General features: G+C 39.0%; 1 long non-coding RNA gene across 5 annotated transcripts in view; it reads left to right on the top strand.

The window, feature by feature from the left end:
• Positions 1-46: 46 nt before the first annotated feature.
• LOC136885214 (uncharacterized) overlaps positions 47-20,383 on the top strand; it is a 28,035-nt gene continuing 7,698 nt past the window's right edge. Inside the window, exons 1-6 of one of the 5 annotated variants that reach the window (XR_011018956.1) lie at positions 47-229; positions 507-672; positions 752-824; positions 904-976; positions 4,112-4,180; positions 19,122-19,194. This is a non-coding gene — a long non-coding RNA (uncharacterized lncRNA). The other 4 variants (XR_011018955.1, XR_011018953.1, XR_011018957.1 and 1 more) reach the window with 4 other exon arrangements.

Here is a 20,383-nt window from a genome sequence, read left to right on the forward strand (position 1 = left end):
TTTGGGGATAATGTAGGTCAGCCAGTCTTCCCTCAGTTGCCCGCAGAGTGGAATCAGAACTTCCAGATCGGTGGAGTTTTAATTCTTAGGTGAGTACTTGTAAGTTGTATCTTTTTATACAATGTACGGTACTTTATCTAATAACTAATATTTTTTTGGGTTAATGTAGGTCAGCCAGTCTTCTCTCAGTTGCTTGCAGAGTGGAATCAGAACATCCAGATCGGTGGAGGTTGTTTTTTTTTTTTTTTTTTGCGCTAGTTGTTTTACGTCGCACCAACACAGATAGGTCTTACGGCGACGATGGGACAGGAAAGGGCTAGGAGTGGGAAGGATTCGGCCGTGGCCTTAATTAACGTACAGCCCCAGCATTTGCCTGGTGTGAAAATGGGAAACCACGGAAAACCATTTTCAGGGCTGCCGACAGTGGGGTTCAAACCTACTATCTCCCAAATACTGGATACTGGCCGCACTTAAGCGACTGCAGCTATCGAGCTCGGTCGGTGGAGTTTTAATTCTTAGGTGAGTACTTGTAAGTTGTATCTTTTTATACAATGTACGGTATTTTATCTAATAACTAATATTTTTTGGGGTTAATGTAGGTCAGCCAGTCTTCTTTCAGTTGCCCGCAGAGTGGAATCAGAACATCCAGAACGGTGGAGTTTTAATTCTTAGGTGAGTACTTGTAAGTTGTATCTTTTTATACAGTGTACGGTATTTTATCTAATAACTAATATTTTTTGGGTTAATGTAGGACAGCCAGTCTTCTCTCAGTTGCCCGCAGAGTGGAATCAGAACATCCAGATCGGTGGAGTTTTAATTCTTAGGTGAGTACTTGTAAGTTGTATCTTTTTATACAAAGTACGGTATTTTATCTAATAACTAATAATTTTTGGGATAATGTAGGTCAGCCAGTCTTCTCTCAGTTGCCCGCAGAGTGGAGTCAGAACATCCAGATCGGTGGAGTTTTAATTCTTAGGTGAGTACTTGTATGTTGTATCTTTTTATATAATAAGAAAGTAGACGACAGTTCTTTAGACATTCCTAGAAATAGAAGTACAGTCGAAACCGCTTATGACAACTCTGAATGGACCGTTAATTAACAGTCATTGTAAGCGATAGTCGCACAGACTTTTTTTGTTTGGTTGCTAAAAATGTCATTTGTAGGTTTTGGGCTGCACACTTACATGTTTATTAACAGAATAAAGTTATACACAAGAACGTCGTTTATCTGGATTAAGTGGGACTGGAACTGATCCGGATTATTGAAAATCCGGATAATCCGGAAAAAACTAAAAAACAAATACAGTACACGTTATATATAATTTATTAACATAAGTTGTACAGTGATACCTTTTTTTAATTGTACAAAAAATATCAGAACACTTTTCGTTCATTTACGACTCTGTTTTCTGCACTAAAATAATGTGTGAGTTTTTTCTGTTTTACATATGTATAGGGTTTGCGCGCAGCACGATCACAAAGACATTGTACTAACAACAGTTCTGCCGGTGTGGTTTCACTCAAGGATTCTAAATAGGCCATCGATTTGTCCAGGTGCATTGTTGCCTCTCCATGAGTCATTGTTTCACACCGGTTTCATTTTAGAATTCACCATCATTGAATTAATAGTGTGTTGCATTCAGAAGAGCACGGGTTCGAATCCCACCTCGGCCGTCCTGGGAATGGTTTTCAACGGTTTCCCATTCCCAATTCCAGGTGAACGCCGGGACGGTATGTTTGATAGACCGTGGCTGAATTACTCCCAATTCGTGTCGTTAACTATCCTTGGCGGAAAAGACACTCAGGAAGAGTTGATGCCGTAAAAGAAATACTGTACGCTTACAGGTAAAAATAAATGTTTATTATTTTCGATCCGGATTAATAAGGGCCGGATAAACGAGGTTCTTGTGTAACTCCTGAAAGCATAACTAAAATAAGTACTGTATTTGCGGAGTGGGACTGAGAGGAATTTTTCTTCGAAAGTTTTCACATTACGTACACGGTCTTGGCTAACAAATGGAATGTTCTCTCTGTCCTTCCAGATTGTACAAATCGGTGTGTATGGTTCACACAATTCGTTCGCGATGCTGACGTTTGTTTACCCAATTTGTAATCACTATATTATTTGTGTCTTATCTTCACTATTAAACACTTTCTCTTTCTTTTGTGACATCTTCACAGCGATGCTTGCCTTGACTATTTAACAGAGACTGATTTAAATCTACTGTAAACAAGAGTTTGAAAATAAGCTTTGCATTGTTGTCAGCAATCCCAAAATGCATAACAAAGAAAAATAAACATTGGACGTTATAGCCAATACATTTATCTTCTTCTTCTTTCCTGGCCGTATATGCATCCATAAAACTGGCACTCCCGAGCTCACTCAGGGTCGGCTCGTCTGACTCGAAGAGAGTATGTCCGACGTTCTTGTACCAAGTCTAATGGCACTTCACTTTTCCGTAAAGCAGCCTCTGCAGTTTGTTTCCATGTTGTCTTAGGATGCCCCCTTCCTCTCTTCTGCTCTTTGATGGCAAGAGCTTTCTGTACTAAATGGTGTTCATTTGTTCTTCTGACGAGACCACACCAACAAAGCTGTTTCTCCCCCATCTTGTCGCTGATGGGCACAACTTTAAAGGATCCTTGCACGTTTTCATTGCGCACTTTGTCACACAAAGTGTCTCCTACCGACCATCGTAACATCTGCACCTGTGACATGTATTCGGTGGTCATGCATTTTCTGCCTTACCCAACATTCGGAGCCATACATGAGGGCTTTGTTTTTGTACGCTTTGCCCTTTAATTTGACTGGCAACCATTTATCACACAGAACACCTGTAAGAGACCGCCATTTCATCCAGCCAACACTCATGCGGTGCTTGACATCTGCATCGATATTACCATCAGTTCTGATGACTGATCCAAGATATTTGAACTTGTCGGTCATCATCAGTGGTTCTCTACCAAGGAAGACAGTGTTCTGTTGGCCCGCTTGCCCTGGCTGGCTGCGCAAAGTTGAAGAATATGTACTCTGTCTTCTTGCGACGTATTCTTAATCCATTTGCCTCTAGTATTACTCGCCATTGTTCCAAGACTGCCCCAACCTCCTGACATGACTCGTCAACCAAAACAATATCGTCTGCATAAAGTATGGTCCACAACAGGCCTGTCATCAGTTGCTCCGTCAGGTAGTTGATGACAATGTTGAACATTATCGGGCTCAGTGGCGACCCTTGATGTACACCAGTATCAATGCGGAAACTATCTTAAACACCTGCATTGGTTTTCACCATAGTAGATGGACGTAGGTACATATCTTGGATCATCTTCACATACACCTCAAGCACTTTTTGATGTTGTAGTGCTGCCCAGACAATATCTCTAGGGACGCGATCGAAGGCTTTCTCCAGATCGTTGCATACCATATGGAGGTCTTTACGTATCTCACGATGTTTCTCAATCAAGATCCACAGAGTCTGAATTACGTCACTTGTTGACAGACCTGATGTGAAACCGCACTGGTTCCAGTGGATGTTAATCAAACCCTTGATGCAGTCTCCTATGACACGCTCCGAGATTTTGAGTAAGAGTGAAGTGAGTTTGATGCCTCGGTAGGTCTGACATTCTCAGACATCACCCTGTTGCTTGTAGATGGGCATAAGGAAGCTTTGACGGAACTGTTCTGGCATTGGAAGTTCAGCAAGGATTTCATTGAACAATTTCGTCAACCCCTTATTTCCTTCAGCACCTAGGACTTTCCATAGTTCAGCTGGAATATCATCAGGGCCAACTGCTTTGCCGTTCTTCATCTTTGACACAGCTACTGCAATATTAGAAGGGGTGACTTCAGTATATTTCTCTGAAAACGTGAAACAAATATGCTGTTTTGTATGATAATAAGCTATGTTGTGCTAAGCAACTTATTAAAATACAATGCTTATATAGGATCTAGACAGGACCGTTAGATTTCACCGTTATATCCAGTACGTCTTTAAAAGCGATGTCGCAATAAACGGTTTCGACTGTACTTAAATCTGCAGTATAGACTGAAAAACGCTAACATGATTTTTTTAATTGTATCTGAGAGGCCTAACTAATATTTCTTGGGTTATAGGTCAGCAAGACTTCTCCTATTTGCCAACAGAACGGACTTGGAACTGATTGGTGAAGTTGTAAAATTATGGTGAGTAATTGTTCATTGTGTTTTATTAAATTGACTGTTAATGGCCTGTGATTCTTGCAACAGTAACAGTGTTGAGGAACAGTGCTTGGTTGTTATTGATGTTTGCAGTTGGTCAGGAATTACGGAGAGCTATCGTGTTGACTATTCATGTCACAAATATATCTTGAAGACAGGTGACGTGTGAAAAACCGGCTTATTAATATAAAGTCATTGTCATTGAACCTTCCAGGCTATTTTGGATCAAATAATTTTCTTTCAGAACTGGAGAGTTTATCATAAAGACAGGAGGGATTCAGTAGAAAGGGGAGTATGCATGCTGATGAAAGAAGAATTTGTAAGCTACAGAAAAGTGGAGGTTGTGACACATGAAATTCTAGATGGAAGGTTCTACTCTAAAATTAATAGGCAACTTGATGCTTTTGAGGTGTACAGACCTGAAAGGAAGGATGCTGACACACAATTATTTGATAAGATATTCATCTTTGTGGGGTACGACACAGAAAGGTACTTGATTGCCTCGAATGATCTCAAATATTAACTGGGAAGGTAATGCAAATGACGGAATGTGACCAACAAACGGGAACTAAGTTAATCCGCGAAGGAAAGAAAGCTGTATGTAAAGCTAGTTGGCTGTAAGGATAATATCCAGGTAGAGGAAGTAGATTTATGTATGATAACAAAGATATGTAAAAGTTAAAAACTAGAAAAGCAGCTGGAATTGATAAGATTTCTGGGGATATACTAAAAGCAAAGGCTGCCACATTGGACAAAATGTAATGTCTGCATAGAGAGTATAATATAAATATAATGAAACATTGCAGTTTACATCCACAAATCTGTCCTTTTAACAAACATGGTTGTAGGCTTGGGATTTTCTAGGTACAGCTTGTACTACTGCCACATTAGCTACTATTTTTCTATCCCACTCACTGTGTGTTAAACCATGATGATTAGAAATGCATTTATGTGTTGGTAGGTACTCTTTGATATCTTTGCCCTTTACTGGTAGATTACAACACTTATCAAATTCAGAATTCCTAAGCTTAATTTTTGGGTACTTAGGAGGCTGTCTCTTAGATTTTTCTGACATATCTTCTGTGAAGCCAAGATTCTGAAGATATTGTATACTCCCCTGATCAGGTTTTCTTGTGTTGTTGACATAAGGGCTATTTACTCTTTAAGCCTCTTAGCCCATTCATTGTTGAAGGGTCGCTTCCCATCTTGCTCTGAAAATACCAAGACCCTTAAATTTCCTATGGGTGTAAATCGTGGTGTCCGGAGAGTCGTTAGGCAGACTTAAGATCTCTTTAAGATTTTCTGCAAGAATTGTCTGAAAAGCATAGCCGAAAGATGGGCTAATTGAAGCACTGAAATATGGAGGATTTTCGGTTACGGTGAAGGACTGGTGCTTGTGCTAGTGTATCATCAAGTTCCATTTCAGGGTCTCCCTGAATGATTGTACAAGTGAAGGTAGTAACACCAGTGTATCAAATAATTTCCTTTGCAAGTTCCCCGATGGAGATATTTATCAGCACAGACTTACCGTAATTGGGATTCAGATGAAGCCCGGCTTCCTTGAAACTTTAGATTGCCGTTCTTGTTAGCTCAGTATCATCAGTGAGCCTGAGAACAGTTAAGAGGGCTAGGACTGTTCACAAATTGAAACCCAAATTCTGGGGCAGAATATGATCATTTCTAACTGTTAGGGTCTTCAGCCTGCCAAAACTAACTAACTAACTAACTAACTATCTATCTATCTATCTATCTATCTATCTATCTATCTATCTATCTATCTATCTATCTATTTATTTATTTATTTATTTATTTATTTATTTATTTATTTATTTATTTATTTATTTATTTATTTATTGTAAAAGAAAACATATTGTAACAGAATTACAACTGACCAAAAAAAAAAAGTAATTAAAGTAGAATACATGTTTAGTTCTTGAAAGAATATCATCAGATTCTATCAGATCACACTGAAAAATTTTTAGAAATGTATAAAATGTATGTTTAAATTCTGTTTAAATTGTTAAATACTTCAAATATGGAGCTTATCTTAATGAAGTCCTCACTTCTCTCCAGTCTAGTATTGAATACAAGATGGTGTAACAGCAGTACTCAGATGTTGGCATGAGTCCAGCCGGATAGTTAGTGCGTTAACCCTCCGCCTGGCTAAGACAATGACATGCTGTACATTACTTTTAGGTTTCTTTTTCCTTTTTATTACTATTTTTTGTAGTGCTCCCCTCATGATTATTATTATCATCTATATATTAAAAGAGTTTGCTGAAAACAGCTTTGGCAAATCCGTCTGTCTGTTCTACTGGACCGATTTGCTTCATTCTTGTTTTATTCTCTCCGGAATTACCTGCCGCTCAATCATGAGACATTGCTAAGTCTCTAAGTTCAGCCAAGTTTGAGTAAACATAAGATCAAATCATTAAATGAATACTGCAATAATTGCAGTCTGCTAGGCTGAATGGCTCAGATGGTTGAGGCGATGGCCTTTTGACCCCAACTTGGTTCGATCCTGGCTCAGTCCGGTGGTATTTGAAGGTGCTCAAATACGTCAGCCTCGTGTCGGTAGATTTACTGGCACGTAAAAGAACTACTGCAGGACTAAATTCCGGCACCTCGGCGACTCCGAAAACCTAAAAAGTAGTTAGTGGGACGTAAAGCCAATAACATTAATTAATTATTATAATTGCAGGCTGAGGCTTACCCTAACCTGCAATAATTCTGTACTTAGCAGGTTGCTAAGCGACTAACATTTTCGTGATGTAAGGGATTTCCATTCTTTGTAATGTATTTGTATGCAGCCATCTTTGATTTCTACTTGCCAAGCCAGAGAGTATACACTTCCTCTGATTCTCTAACCTTTCCCATCTTCCGAATAACTTACATGCTGCTGAGATTTAAAAATGTCTACGTACAAACAGACCCCATCATGACGTCCGTCCACTAGCTACTCTAGAAAAAGTGAAGGCCATGTATCTTAAAAATGTTCTCTGCCTGGCAAATGGATAGATTTTTACCAGACAACATGACGACGTCAGAATGAATGAATTCTGACTACGAACTGCGGCATACCATAACGCGCTTCTTATTAAATGTTCATAAAACCATTGAAAAGGGCAAGCAACACTATGACTATGACAGGCATTTCGAGACGAGTTATCGTAATAATAACGAATGCTGCGGAGCAGTACGGGTCCTCTAGTTATTATTATTACTACCTTTCATTTTGTCTGGCTCCGTGGCTAAATTTTAACCATAATTGGTTAATTCCGGTGGCACGGGGAATGGGTGTATGTGCCGTCTTCATCATCATTTCATCCTCATCACAACGCATACGGGTGTCAAATTCAAAGGACCTGCATCTGGCGAGATAGAACCCTTACCAGGAGAGACACACCGGGGCTTACATAGGCAGGGCTGCCTCCAAAGAGGGTCCTTACCTGCTACTTTTATTATTATTACTATATATATAATTCGCTGAGGCCATCAAGGACCACGTTAAGTCTTGTTGCATTTGACACTGAACTTGGCTTCTTTAGAGCCCAAATTTCCCTCATTCTTTGTGAGTGGGCCTGCTTACGCTCCTCTGTCCAAGGGGCACCATGTCTTCTCTTCGGTTGCTCGTCTTGGTTTAGCCCGTTCGTCAATATTTTCTTGCAGAAGAGATCTCTGTTAAGGGCATCTTCAGCTGAGATATGTAGCATTTGCAGGTCTTCTTTGGTATTTCTAAACCAGGGAATTGTGGTTTGGGGGTTTGAATCAAAAAAGTGAAAGATTTCTGTAGTTAACTTTCTTCCGTCCATTCTTTTCAGATGACCGTAAAATCGTGCCCGTCTTTTTCTGATTGTGTCGGTGATTTTATCTATTTTGCTCTAGACTTCCTTGTTGGATCTCTTTTGATGGATTACATTTCTGTACTTTGATCCCAAGATCCCTCTCACAATTTTGCGTTCTCTTTTCTCCAGTTCTTCAAGGAGTCCTTTGTTGACATTTAGAGACAGGGTTTCGGCTGCATATAGGGAATTTCATAACTGTTTCATAATGACGTATCTTGGTGTTTTGGGAAAGGCATTTTTTGTTGTAGAATGTGCGTGATGTTTGGTAGGCTATTTCCAGTTTGCGTACTCGCTCCTGAAGTGCTTCTTTGTCCAGTCCATTTTTCATGATGATCTCACCCAGGTATTTGAATTTGTCTACTCGGGTGATGTCCCCGTATTTTGTATGGAGTTTTGGTGGAGCCTCTTTGATGTTAGTCATTACTTCTGTTTTCTCAAACGATATCTGCAAACCAGTTTGTTCGGCAATTTCCTTTAAAATTTCAACTTGAGTTCTAGTGGTTTCTATGTCGTTTGAGAGAACAGCAATATCATCGGCAAATGCTAAGCAGTCTGTTGCGATCCCCTTGGATTTGGTTCCTATTCTCAATGGACTGTAGTTGGTTTCCTGTAATCTCACCCCCCAGGTTCTGATGATCTTTTCAAGAACACAGTTGAAGAGTATCGGGGATAGCCCATCACCTTGTCGGACTCCTGTTTTGATGTCAAAGAAATGCGAGAGACATCCGTGGAACTTCACCTTGGATTTTGTATCGGTCAGGGTGGCTCTAATTAATGCCAGCAGTTTCAAATCAACTCCAAATTCATTTAAGATGTTTAGCAGGACTTCCCAGTCAATGGAGTTGTACGCTTTCTTAAAGTCCACAAAGACAGACCCATACTGCTTGGACCTTAGTGTACAATATCTGATGATCGTTTTGAGATTTTGTATCTGTTCAGCTGTTGAGCGACCTTTTCTGAACCCTCCTTGGTATTCACCTATTTGATGTTCGACTTGTGCTTCCAAACGCTCCAGGATGGCAAGTGATAGAATTTTGTAAGTCACGGGTAGCAAAGATATCCCTCTGTAGTTGTTGATGTTCTTCATGCTGCCTTTTTTGTGTAATGGATGGATCAAAGCTATTTTCCAATCTTCGGGTAGGGCCTCCTTGTTCCAAATTTCTTCTATTTGCTTTTGCAAGATATCAATTGATTCCTCTGGGGTATATTTCCATAGTTCTTCTACTACTGAGTCTTCCCCCGATGCTTTGTTATTTTTGAGATGGGCAATGTGGCGCTTGATTTCATCTCTGTCGGGTGGTCTGGAATCTGGGTACCTGAATAAGGGTTCCTTGGTCTCAATGGCGCTTTGCGGTTGAGAGCAATTAAGTAAATTCTTGAAGTAATCTGCCAGAATGCTGCAATTTTCTTCATTTGACGTTGCCAGTGTGCTGTCCTTTCGCTCAAAGCATAGAGATGGTGGTTTATAGCCAGTGAGATTGCGTTTGAATGAGGGATTTTTCGTATTTACGTTTCTCAGTTCTGAACACCCTAGCTGCTTGGGCACGTTGGGTTTTGCAGGTTTCCCAATCATTTTCTGATTTCGTAGAGTAGTACTGTTTCCACGCATTGAGTCTTTCTTGGAGGACTGATTCGCAGGTACCATTCCACCAGGCATGCTTTTTGCTTCTCTTGATTTCTGCAACGTCTTTGGCGGCCTCAACAAGGAGACTCTTGGCGTTGTTAAAGTCACAGTCATTTGGTCTAGCCTTCTCCTGGAACTCCTCGACCCTTTGCCGAAGTTTATCATTGTCAAAGCGTGTGATCTGTTTGGTTGTCTTCCTTGTGTTTGCGGGAATTGGTTTGAATTTGATAAGAGACATATAATGATCTGAGGCCACATTGATGCCTTTCTTTACCTTGACATTCATAATCTCAGGGCTGTTTCTCCTGGAGATTGCAACATGATCAATTTGGAACTCTCCGAGAGCTTGGACGGGAGAACGCCAAGTCATTTGCTTTCTGGGTAGATGGCAAAAGTGGGTCGACATGACCTGCAGGTTGTGAATTTCGCAAATGGAACCAGTCTTTTGCTGTTGGGATTGGTTCTTTTGTGAGCAGGGTAATTTCCTATAACTTTCTTGTACTTCTGTTCACGACCTAGTTGGGCATTGAAGTCACCCAAAAGAAGCTTGACATGGTGTTTGGGGATTTTGTTTAATTTTTCATCCAGTAGGTCCCAGAAATCATCAACTTCGTCTGGATCAGACTTGTTCTTATCGTTTGTAGGAGCATGTGCGTTAACTAGGGCATAGGTTTTGTTCGCGCATTTCATTATGAGTATCGACAATCTGTCATTCACAGGTTCGAAATTTGCAACCAATTTAAGGATCTTGGTTCTAACAGCAAACACGGTTCCAAGCATCACAGCTCCATTGAGGATTCCTCTTTGCGCTTTGCTCTTGAAAAATCGGTAGCCTTCGGATTCAAAAATCTCTTCATCTGGGTACCTTGTTTCCTGTAGGGCCATTATGGATATCTGAATTATTATTATTATTATTATTATTATTATTATTATTATTATTATTATTATTATTATTATTATTATTATTATTAAAATTGTTTTGTACACACAGTAGGAATTCTTAATTGAAGTATTATGTTCAATATATGATCTGTGTTCTTAATACGAATTGAAATGGTGCTCCTCACTACTATCTAATAAAATAAGTTCACTACAATTTTCAACTTAACTTAGGTGTATCCTAATTATAATAATAATGTTGTTGGATTTACGTCCCATTAACGCTTTTTCGATTTTTGGGGGTTCCGAGGTGCCGGAATTTAGTCTGACAGGAGTATCTTTAGATGGCAGTAACTCTACCGACACGAGGCTGACATATTTGAGCACCTCTAATACCACCGGACTGAGCCAGGATCAAACCTGCGAAGTTGGTGTCAGAAGGCCAGCGCCTCAACCGTCTGAGCCACTCAGTCCGGCGTATCCTAAATATCACAGGTTAACTGAAACAGTAGGCCTGGAGCCAAAATTAAATACTTGATACATAGAAGGATTATTATTTCCTTTTCTACCTACGTGTTAAGATAAATTAAAACTGCCCTTAATTGCTGAAATATCAAAAATGAATCAGTGAAAATATAGGGGAAGACATCTAAAACAGAGAGACTACAACTTTTTTTCAAAACTATGCCTGAGACTTGAACTACAAATGTAGAATTATACGAATCAGTTGATTTACCGGTACTGAACTGAATGGAAATAGAGGAATATTTGGTTTGACAAGCAACAGTAATCACTAACAATGAAAGACCATTAACTATTGTAATAATACCTATGTATGAGTGAAACTGAATAACGAACTTATTTGTTCGACTTATCTGTCCAGAAACTGCTTGTTCAAAATTCGTGTCATGTTTTCAATGTCCACTTGAACTGCAGTGTTCTCCCCAGAAATTTTCATCAGCTACTGGCAGGAATGAGTAGCCAGGCGGGAAATACTATGTAAAAAATGAATATGATAAAATTTCAATTCCCCTCAGGGCATTAACAATAATATTGGATAGGTAAACATTACCTACAAAATTGAACTATTTTAGTGTTATCACGAAGAAGACGCAACGGAGTATTTTGAACTTCTAGTGTTCTACTGCTCGTTCATAACCACTCGATTGCTGTGGAGTGCGAGATGGGTTTGTTACGTCCCACAGAATTGAGTGCTAGCATGCGATTCCACACTAATCCAGACACCGCTTGCGCACAACACTGTGTGATAAGCTAAACATTTAAACTCCGATATAACTCGTGCAATTATGCTGACAACAATGAAGATTTTTCATTTAAACAGTTTACAGTATTTACATTTTAATTTTGAACACACAAGGACTCAAATATGTATTAATATTACGTAAACCGAGTGAGTTGGCCGTGCGGTTAGGAGCGCACAGCTGTGAGCTTGCGTTCGGGAGATAGTGGGTTCGAACCCCACTGTCGGCAGCCCTGAAGATGGTTTTCCGTGCTTTCCCATTTTCACACCAGGTAAATGCTGGGGCTGTATCTTAAGGCAATGGCCGCTTCCTTCCCACTCCTAGCCCATTCCTATTCCATCATTGCCAGAAGACCTATATGTGTCGGTGTGACGTAATGTAACTTGAAATATTATGTAACTAGCACATATCTACGTTATGATAGCCAGGCGGTCAGTGAAAACGGCGTCCATCAGAAAGGTCCTAGGGAGAATACTGAACTGGATCATTTCCATTGCGGATTAACTTACAATACCTCAGCTGATATCAACAGCATGCAGCTATGTGTAATATAACACTTATCTCCCTAATACAATATAGTATTGACAACAACAATAATATCAAGTTATGTCCGACTCATTGGCTGAATGGTCAGTTTACTGGCCTTCGGTTCAGAGGGTCCCGGATTCGATTCCCGGCCGGGTCGAGGATTTTAACCTTAATTGGTTAATTCCAATGGCACGGGGGCTGAGTGTATGTGTTGTCTTCATCATCATTTCATCCTCATCACGACGCGCAGGTCACCTATGGGTGTCAAATAGAAAGACCTGCACCTGGCGAGCCGAACCTGTCCTGGGATATCCCGGCACTAAAAGCCATACCACATTTCATTTCATGTCAAGTTATGATGAAAGTCAACTCAGGAGTAATTTTGATCTGCACACCCAGTTTTTATATATAGAAGACAAGAGATTAAAGACAGCAATTTTAATTATGTGTCAATAATATATTACCAGAACACTGCCTTTATGTTAAATAGTTTATTCAGAAATAGTGTTTTATTGAAACTTATGTCTTTAAGGCTTAATTTTCACTGAAGATGACTTTAAAATAGGTTAAAACATCTATATACTGTATATAAAATAAGAGTTTTGTCTGTACATTGCTCAGAATTTGAAAAATATTGTATTTCTGTATCGTTCATGTCCACAGTAACAAGGAAACTCACTTTTTTCTTTTCCGTAATTTCTTTCTGTCTGTCTGTATGTATGTATGTATGTATGTATGTATGTATGTATGTATGTATGTACACGCATCACTTGAAAACGGCTGAAGAGAATTTAATGAAAATTGGTATGTAAAGTCGGGGGGTGAGCCACTACAATCTAGGCTATAATTTTATTCACGCTGAATGAAATGGTAGTTTAGGGGAAGGCCTAAAATTCATTTCTCAAATATTTATATTTTAAGTGGTCCTGTCAATAAATACTACATAACTAAAGTTACATAGAATTAAATTTCCGATCATTTATATATTATACAATTTTACCGTACTGGCTATGATAACACTGATATTCATGAATTTCGATTTTTGTTGCTAAGTCCACATCAACGCCGAGCCACGAGAAAATGGGTGAACAGAATTGAATGAAAATCGGTATATAGAGTTGAGGAAGAAAGAACTGTAGTCCAAGCTATAAACAATTTTACTGGACCTGGGTGAAATGGTAGCTTAGGGGTAGGCGCCTAAAATTTAATTTTTAAATTCCTTCGTTATTGCTCCTATAGAAAAGTACTACATAACAACAGTTATAGAGAATACAATTTCCGATCATTTATGTTTTATTCAGTTTTACCGTACCGACTGTGATAAGAGTAGTATTTCAGAGGCGAAGAAAACTAAATGCGAAGGCCTATAATATGGAAAGCGCATAACATTGATCAACAATAACATTACATTGACCATTGTTTGTTGTGATGTTCTTTGCTTATTATCGTGCCCTCAACTCTGATAGATGGGATTACTGTTGCATACCGAGTATAACAGCCTGACTCAGTATTGGCGGGAAAGAGCTGGAGAGTTAAAAAACTGTTTTCTTTAGCATGCCATTCCTCTGGTTCATACATTGTCTGATACTGCTGGTACGTAACACACTGGTTCATCAGTATTCCAGCTATTCACTCCCTACTCTGACGCGCCGTTTTGAATGAGCAGTGTGCAGCAGATTTGGCAGAGGCTCACTTGGTAATAGTAGTATGACCTGGTCTACAATTACAGTCTAAGCCTATTCCAAATTACAGCGCTACAATTCATTAATAATTCAAAATTCAACCCTGAAAAGAGACGTTACTTAAGAAAAGCGTCTTCCTCTTCACTTTTATTAAATTCTACATTAATTTTGTTCGAAATTAGCAGTGAAGAGGGGTTTTCTCCTCTGGCTTGGAGGAAAAATTTGCCTCCAAGTCAGATAGATTTTTCCGCCATCAGTGTAGTGAAATTAGATTTTCCGACTCATCGGGTACTCCTAGGAAAGAGTTTAGTAAAAGGGCATAGATTTGTCCTCCTGGGACACCCCGCTATTCGAACCCCCCCGAACGAAAAAAGACGAAGAGTGTTCATGGATCAAGGCTGTGCAGCTTGGCCATTCTAGCTCTGGAACTTTGGACTGTTAGATCGGCTGCATAGTACTGTTCGTTAAGAGTGAGAAAATGTGTTGTTTTTCATTTGATTATTTCATATTGCTTTTAATCGCGCCATTCCTACTGACGTCATTGTAATGACCTATGTTCATTTAACTTGGGAAAACCACTAAGGCAGTCTTTCTGTGAATGTAGAAAAGCAGGTGGAGAGTGAGTGTGTGCCATTATAATGAAAACTCCCCAACCTGATTGTGACAGAGTAGGCAAGCAGACCTACCATCACAATGAAAATTCCCTAACCCAGTCTTCATATGAGAAAAGACGTTTGGCGACTTCCCTGTCGCGTTTCTAGGGTAACGTTCCTGTGCAATATAATACAATCTTGCTCACAAGGTGTACACTACTTAACATAGAATTCTGTATACAGTGTAGAATTCCGTAGCGAAGCACGGGTACATCAGCTAGTCTATATATATAAAATAAGAGTTTTGTCTGTACATTGCTCAGAATTTGAAAAGAATGGTATATCTGTATCGGTCATGTCCATAGTAACAAGAAAATGTACTTTTTACTTTTCCGTAATTTCTGTCTGTATGTATGTATGTATGTATGTATGTATGTATGTATGTATGTATGTATGTATGTATGTATGTATGTACACGCATCACGAGAAAGCGGCTGAAGAGTATTTAATGAAAATCGGAATGTAAAGTCGGGTGATGAACCGCTGCAATCTAGGCTATAAATTATTTTAATCACGCTGAGTGAAATGGTAGTTTAGGGGACGGCCTGAAATTTTATTCTCAAATGTTTTATGTTACTAGTGGCCATGTCTTAATGAAAATCGCTAGACAAAGATGGGAAATAATTCGCTACAATATAGGCTATACACGCTGAGAAAAATGGTAGTTTAGGGGAAGGCCTAAAATTTAATTGTCAAATATTTATTTTATTAGTGGTCGTATCTTCACGAAAATTGGTATGCAATGTCGGGGAATAGATCGCTATAATCTAGGCTATCAATAATGTTATTCGCACTGAGTGAAATGGTAGTTTAGGGGAAGGCCTGAAATGTAATCTATATATAAAATAAGTGTTTTGCCTGTGCATTGCTGAGAATTTGAAATGAATGATATTTCTGTATCTGTCATGTCCACAGTAACGAGGAAATGCATTTTTTACTTTTCCGTAATTTCTATCTGTCTGTCTGTCTGTCTGTCTGTCTGTCTGTCTGTCTGTCTGTCTGTCTGTCTGTCTGTCTGTCTGTCTGTCTGTCTGTCTGTCTGTCTGTCTGTCTGTCTGTACATGCATCAATAGAAAACGGCTGAAGAGAATTTAATGAATCGGTATGTAATGTCGGGTGATGAACCCCTGCACTCTAGGCTACAAATTATTTTATTCATGTTGAGTGAAATGGTAGTTTAGGGGAAGGCCTGAAATGTAATTCTCAAATAAGTTATTTATGTTATTAGTGGTCGTATCGATAAATACTACATAACTAACATAACTTTAGTTATGTTGTAAGTTAGTAGTAGTTATGTAAGAAGTTATTAATTTTCCGATCACTTATGTCTTATACATTGTTACCGTACCGCATATAATCAGAGATACAGTATACATGAATGTGGATTTTTGTTACTAAGTCCATATCAGTGCCGGGTGACGAGAAAATGGGTAAACAGAATTTAGTGAAAATCGGTATGTAAAGTCTGAGAATAAGGAACTGCAGTCTACGATATAAATAATTTTGTAAGACACCCTAATATCACAGAGTCGAAAGAAAACTAATGTGAAGGCCTGCAATATAGAAAGCTCATAAACTTTATCAACAATAACGTTACATTGACCATTGTTTGTTGTGATGTGCTGTTTGTCTTCTGTTTCCTCTCATCCCCTATAGATAGGATTACTGCAGCGTATCGAGGTTTTTTAACTTTGCTTGATGTCACACCGACATAGATAGGTCTTATGGCGACGATGGGATAGGAAATGAATAGTGGTGTGAAGGAAGCGGCCTTGGCTTTAAGGTACAGCCTGGTGTGACTGGTGTGAAAATGGGAAACCACGGAATACCATCTTCAGGGTTGCCGGCAGTGGGGTTCGAATCCACTATCTCCCAGATGCAAGCTCACAGCGGCGCGCCCCTAACCACACGGGCAACACGCCTGGTCGTACCGAGTGTAACAGTCTGCCTGTATATTGGCGGGAAGTAGCTGGGGAGTAAGATAACTTTCTTCTTTAACATGCCATTCCTCTGGTTCATACATTTTCTGATATATCTGGTACGTAACACACTGGTTCATCATAGTATTCGAGCTATTTAATCCCTACTCTGAGGCACTGATTGGAATGAGTAGTGTGCATATTTAACGGAATAATGACAGAGGAGTGTTCATGGCAGTCTGCGACCTGGTTATTCCAGCTCTGGAACTTTGGACTCTTAGATCGGCACTGTAGTACTGTTCGTTGAAAGTGAGAAAGTGTGCGGTTTTTCATTTGATCGAGTATTTTATATGATAACATTGCTTTCAATCGCTACATTCCTGTTCACGTTTTTGTAATGACCTATGTTGAATTCAGTTAGGAAAACCACCAAGTCAGTCTTTCTGAGAATCCTGTAGCGAAGCACGGGTACATCAGCTAGTGTAGATATATTATTTTAATGGACGTAATCTATTACCGGTACGATGTGTTGAATAGGAGGAGGGGAGTGGGACAACATTGAAGGAGGAGAAAAGAACAAAGACAGAAGTTGGTGGAGGAGCTTCATTCGCCGACCCACCGTATAGATGGAACGATATGGGATATGTATGTATGTATTGAATAGGAGAATATTTTACATTTTAATTGGTGTAATTGAAAAGCCAGAAGGCCAAAAACCGTCAATACGGAATTAAATTTATACTGAGTGACCCTGTAGCGTATCAGCAGTCTGGCGGGTTTGAACCTCTAATAACAACTCTCCAGTTCTCAGTCCTATTTTAATGGCCCAAAAGTGCAAACTCCCACTTCTTGCTTCGCTGTTGTTTTCCTCTTTGCTTCTTGTAGCAAGCCTCTGTGTTGCAGCGTGTGCCCAATCCAGACAAGCCATCTTTCACAAAGTTGCCCAAGCAGTGCTCTTCCTTTACCAACTCGATTGAGCACCTACGCATTTGTGACTCAGTGTGTCCAAGGAATCTTAAGCATGCATCTCCACTAACACATTTGAAGTGCCTGAATACGACTAGTCAAGCTGGCATTCTTCCCAAGTATTTATAGGAAGATACCTGTTCAAGTGCCACACCATAAATGGAACTGTTGACATCTTTCCTTGTCAAGGGTTATGAATTTCATGTTGTTGGTCCGTATTGAACTGAGAATAACATATGAATAGTAACACAGTAAAGGTTTCCACCTATTCAATACTAATATGTATTTACAATATTATAAATTACATGGAACTAGTTTCGACCCACCTAGGGGTCATCATCAGCCATATTAAAGCATACATAAGTTTTTTGTCGAATCCTAAAACATGTTATTTAATAATTTATAAAGTGAAGTGTGGTAATGAGATGAGAAATGTTAGTATGGTACAGGTGAGTGGTAATTAATAATAATATGAGAAATATATATACAAAGAAGTTTGGAACAAAGTACAAGTGGTGTAAAAATATAAACTATAAAATATAAAATATATAAAATATATTTTTACCCCACTTGTACTTTGTTCCAAACTTCTTTGTATATATATTTCTCGTATTATTATTAATTCCCACTCACCTGTACCATACTAATATTTCTCATCTCATTACCACACTTCACTTTATAAATTATTACAGTTAAAAATAACATGGTTTAGGATTCGACAAAAAACTTATGCATGCTTTAATATGGCTGATGATGACCCCTAGATGGGTCGAAACTAGTTCCATGTAATTTATAATATTGTAAATACATATTAGTATTGAATAGGTGGAAACCTTTACTGTGTTATTATTCATATGTTATCTTTCCTTGATTTACTGGAATTAATTTAATTAAGTAACCGGCTTAACCAGTTGAAATTTCTGAGCGGGAATCAAACCCAGAGCCCTCTGAATTGAAGGCCAGTACATGACCAATCAGCTAGGAAGCTGTACAATGCTACTGGTATTATATTAATTATGTAAAGAAATTGTTTCTTTTGTGATCGGTGTGACAGAAGTGCTACGTGAAATATCATGTCTAGCACCTACACGAATGTAAACGTAGAAAGTGATGCATGTATCCTAACAAGAACACTGTAGATATTCAAACCAAAAAATGGAATATTATTTCCTACTTCTCCAAACAAAAGCTTTAGTTATAGTTGTGGCCATGATCCTTTCTACAGGATATTTTGTAGGTATTCCTATGAAGCAGCAGTGTCTCGTTGAATTGATATTCTTAATCGGTGAAATCAAATTAAGGTTCCCTACTGAGTTTTCATTGAGAATCTAGTTGTACTTTTGTTCCATCTTGCATAGTACACCTCTTACATGATTTTTCTTTATTGATCTGTTGTTGTCCTAGCTAAGTAGGCTGGGCTGGAAAACATTAAAAAAATTTGGAGTGGGTGGTAGTTTAGACATTCCTAGAAATAAAGGAACATATGTCTGGTAATAGTGTAAAGCTGTTATACATTGATTACTTATCGTATCTAGGCCTAATAACTAATATTTTTTGGGTTATTGTAGGTCAAGAAGTCTTCTCTCAGTTGCCAGCAGATTGGACTTGGAACCTCCAGATTGGTGAAGTTTTAATTCTTAGGTGAGCACTTGTAAATTGTATCTTATTAAACATTAAGAAAGTATAGGACGGTACTTTAGACTATCCTAGAAATAGAAGTACAGTCGAGACCGGTTATGACGACTCCGAAGGGACTGTTAATCGTTATAGGCGATAGTCGCACAAACCTTTTGTTGTTGCTAAAAATATCATATCTTTAGAATTTAGGCTGCGCACTTACATGCTTAATGAACAGAATAAAGTTAAAAATTCAAAAAACCTAATTAAAATAAGAACTCTATTTGACATTTGTGGAGTGGGACTGAGAGGGATTTTTCTTCTGCTGTTTACACGGTACGTACAATAGCAATATGTCAGCAGAATATAAAATTAGGGAAGAAGTAGTGACAATGTGAATTGATCAATAATGTCACATACACAGTCTTGACTAATAAACAAGATGTTCTCTCTGTTCTTCCAGATTGTAGAAACCGTTGAGTATGATACACCTAATTCCCTCGCAATGCTGACGTTCATTATATATTTACCGTAAACCTTTACAGTATCTATGGAAGGCCAGGGGAAAAGGACAGGCCCCGCTACACTTACTGCCCCCTGACCTTTTTATAATAATCACCTAAATCCTACACTAAAACATCATATACACTATCTACAGGTAAAGTAACAAAGTATAATTTATAGATATTTCTCATTCACACATTCTTTCATTCCTTGGTTCATTCTTCCAACTATTCACGTACATTTTCTCACCGCATGTGCTTCCTAACGTAACATTTAACTATATTTAAATTTAATTTTGGCGGAGAGGTTGTTCCAAAGCCACGTTGAACGAGCAAAGAAACCTAGTTTGTAGACTCAGTTCGCGCAATGGGGTCTATAAGACACACCCCTTTGGCCTGCGGACAGAGCTGTAGGATATGGAGGGTCTGGTGAAAGGTGAATGGCTCCTACGAGGAACTTGTGTAAGAATGTGACGTCGCTTTGTTTACACAAGGAGGCGATTGACGGGAGCTGTTTGTGTTAATTAGTCATTCAGCGCGACGTTGGATTCCTTCTAGTTTGTGAAGGCTAGCTCTAATGGTATGGTACCAGGCTGGTAGACCATGCGTTAGTGTCAGGTATGGCATTCAACTTGCACCCACGGAGACTTCTGTGCATAAAACCGAGCACCCTGGCAGCTGTGTATCTCACTTCCTTAATGTTATATATA

The sequence above is a fragment of the Anabrus simplex genome, chromosome 14 (genome assembly GCF_040414725.1).
Source record: "Anabrus simplex isolate iqAnaSimp1 chromosome 14, ASM4041472v1, whole genome shotgun sequence".
NCBI lineage: Eukaryota > Metazoa > Arthropoda > Insecta > Orthoptera > Tettigoniidae > Anabrus > Anabrus simplex.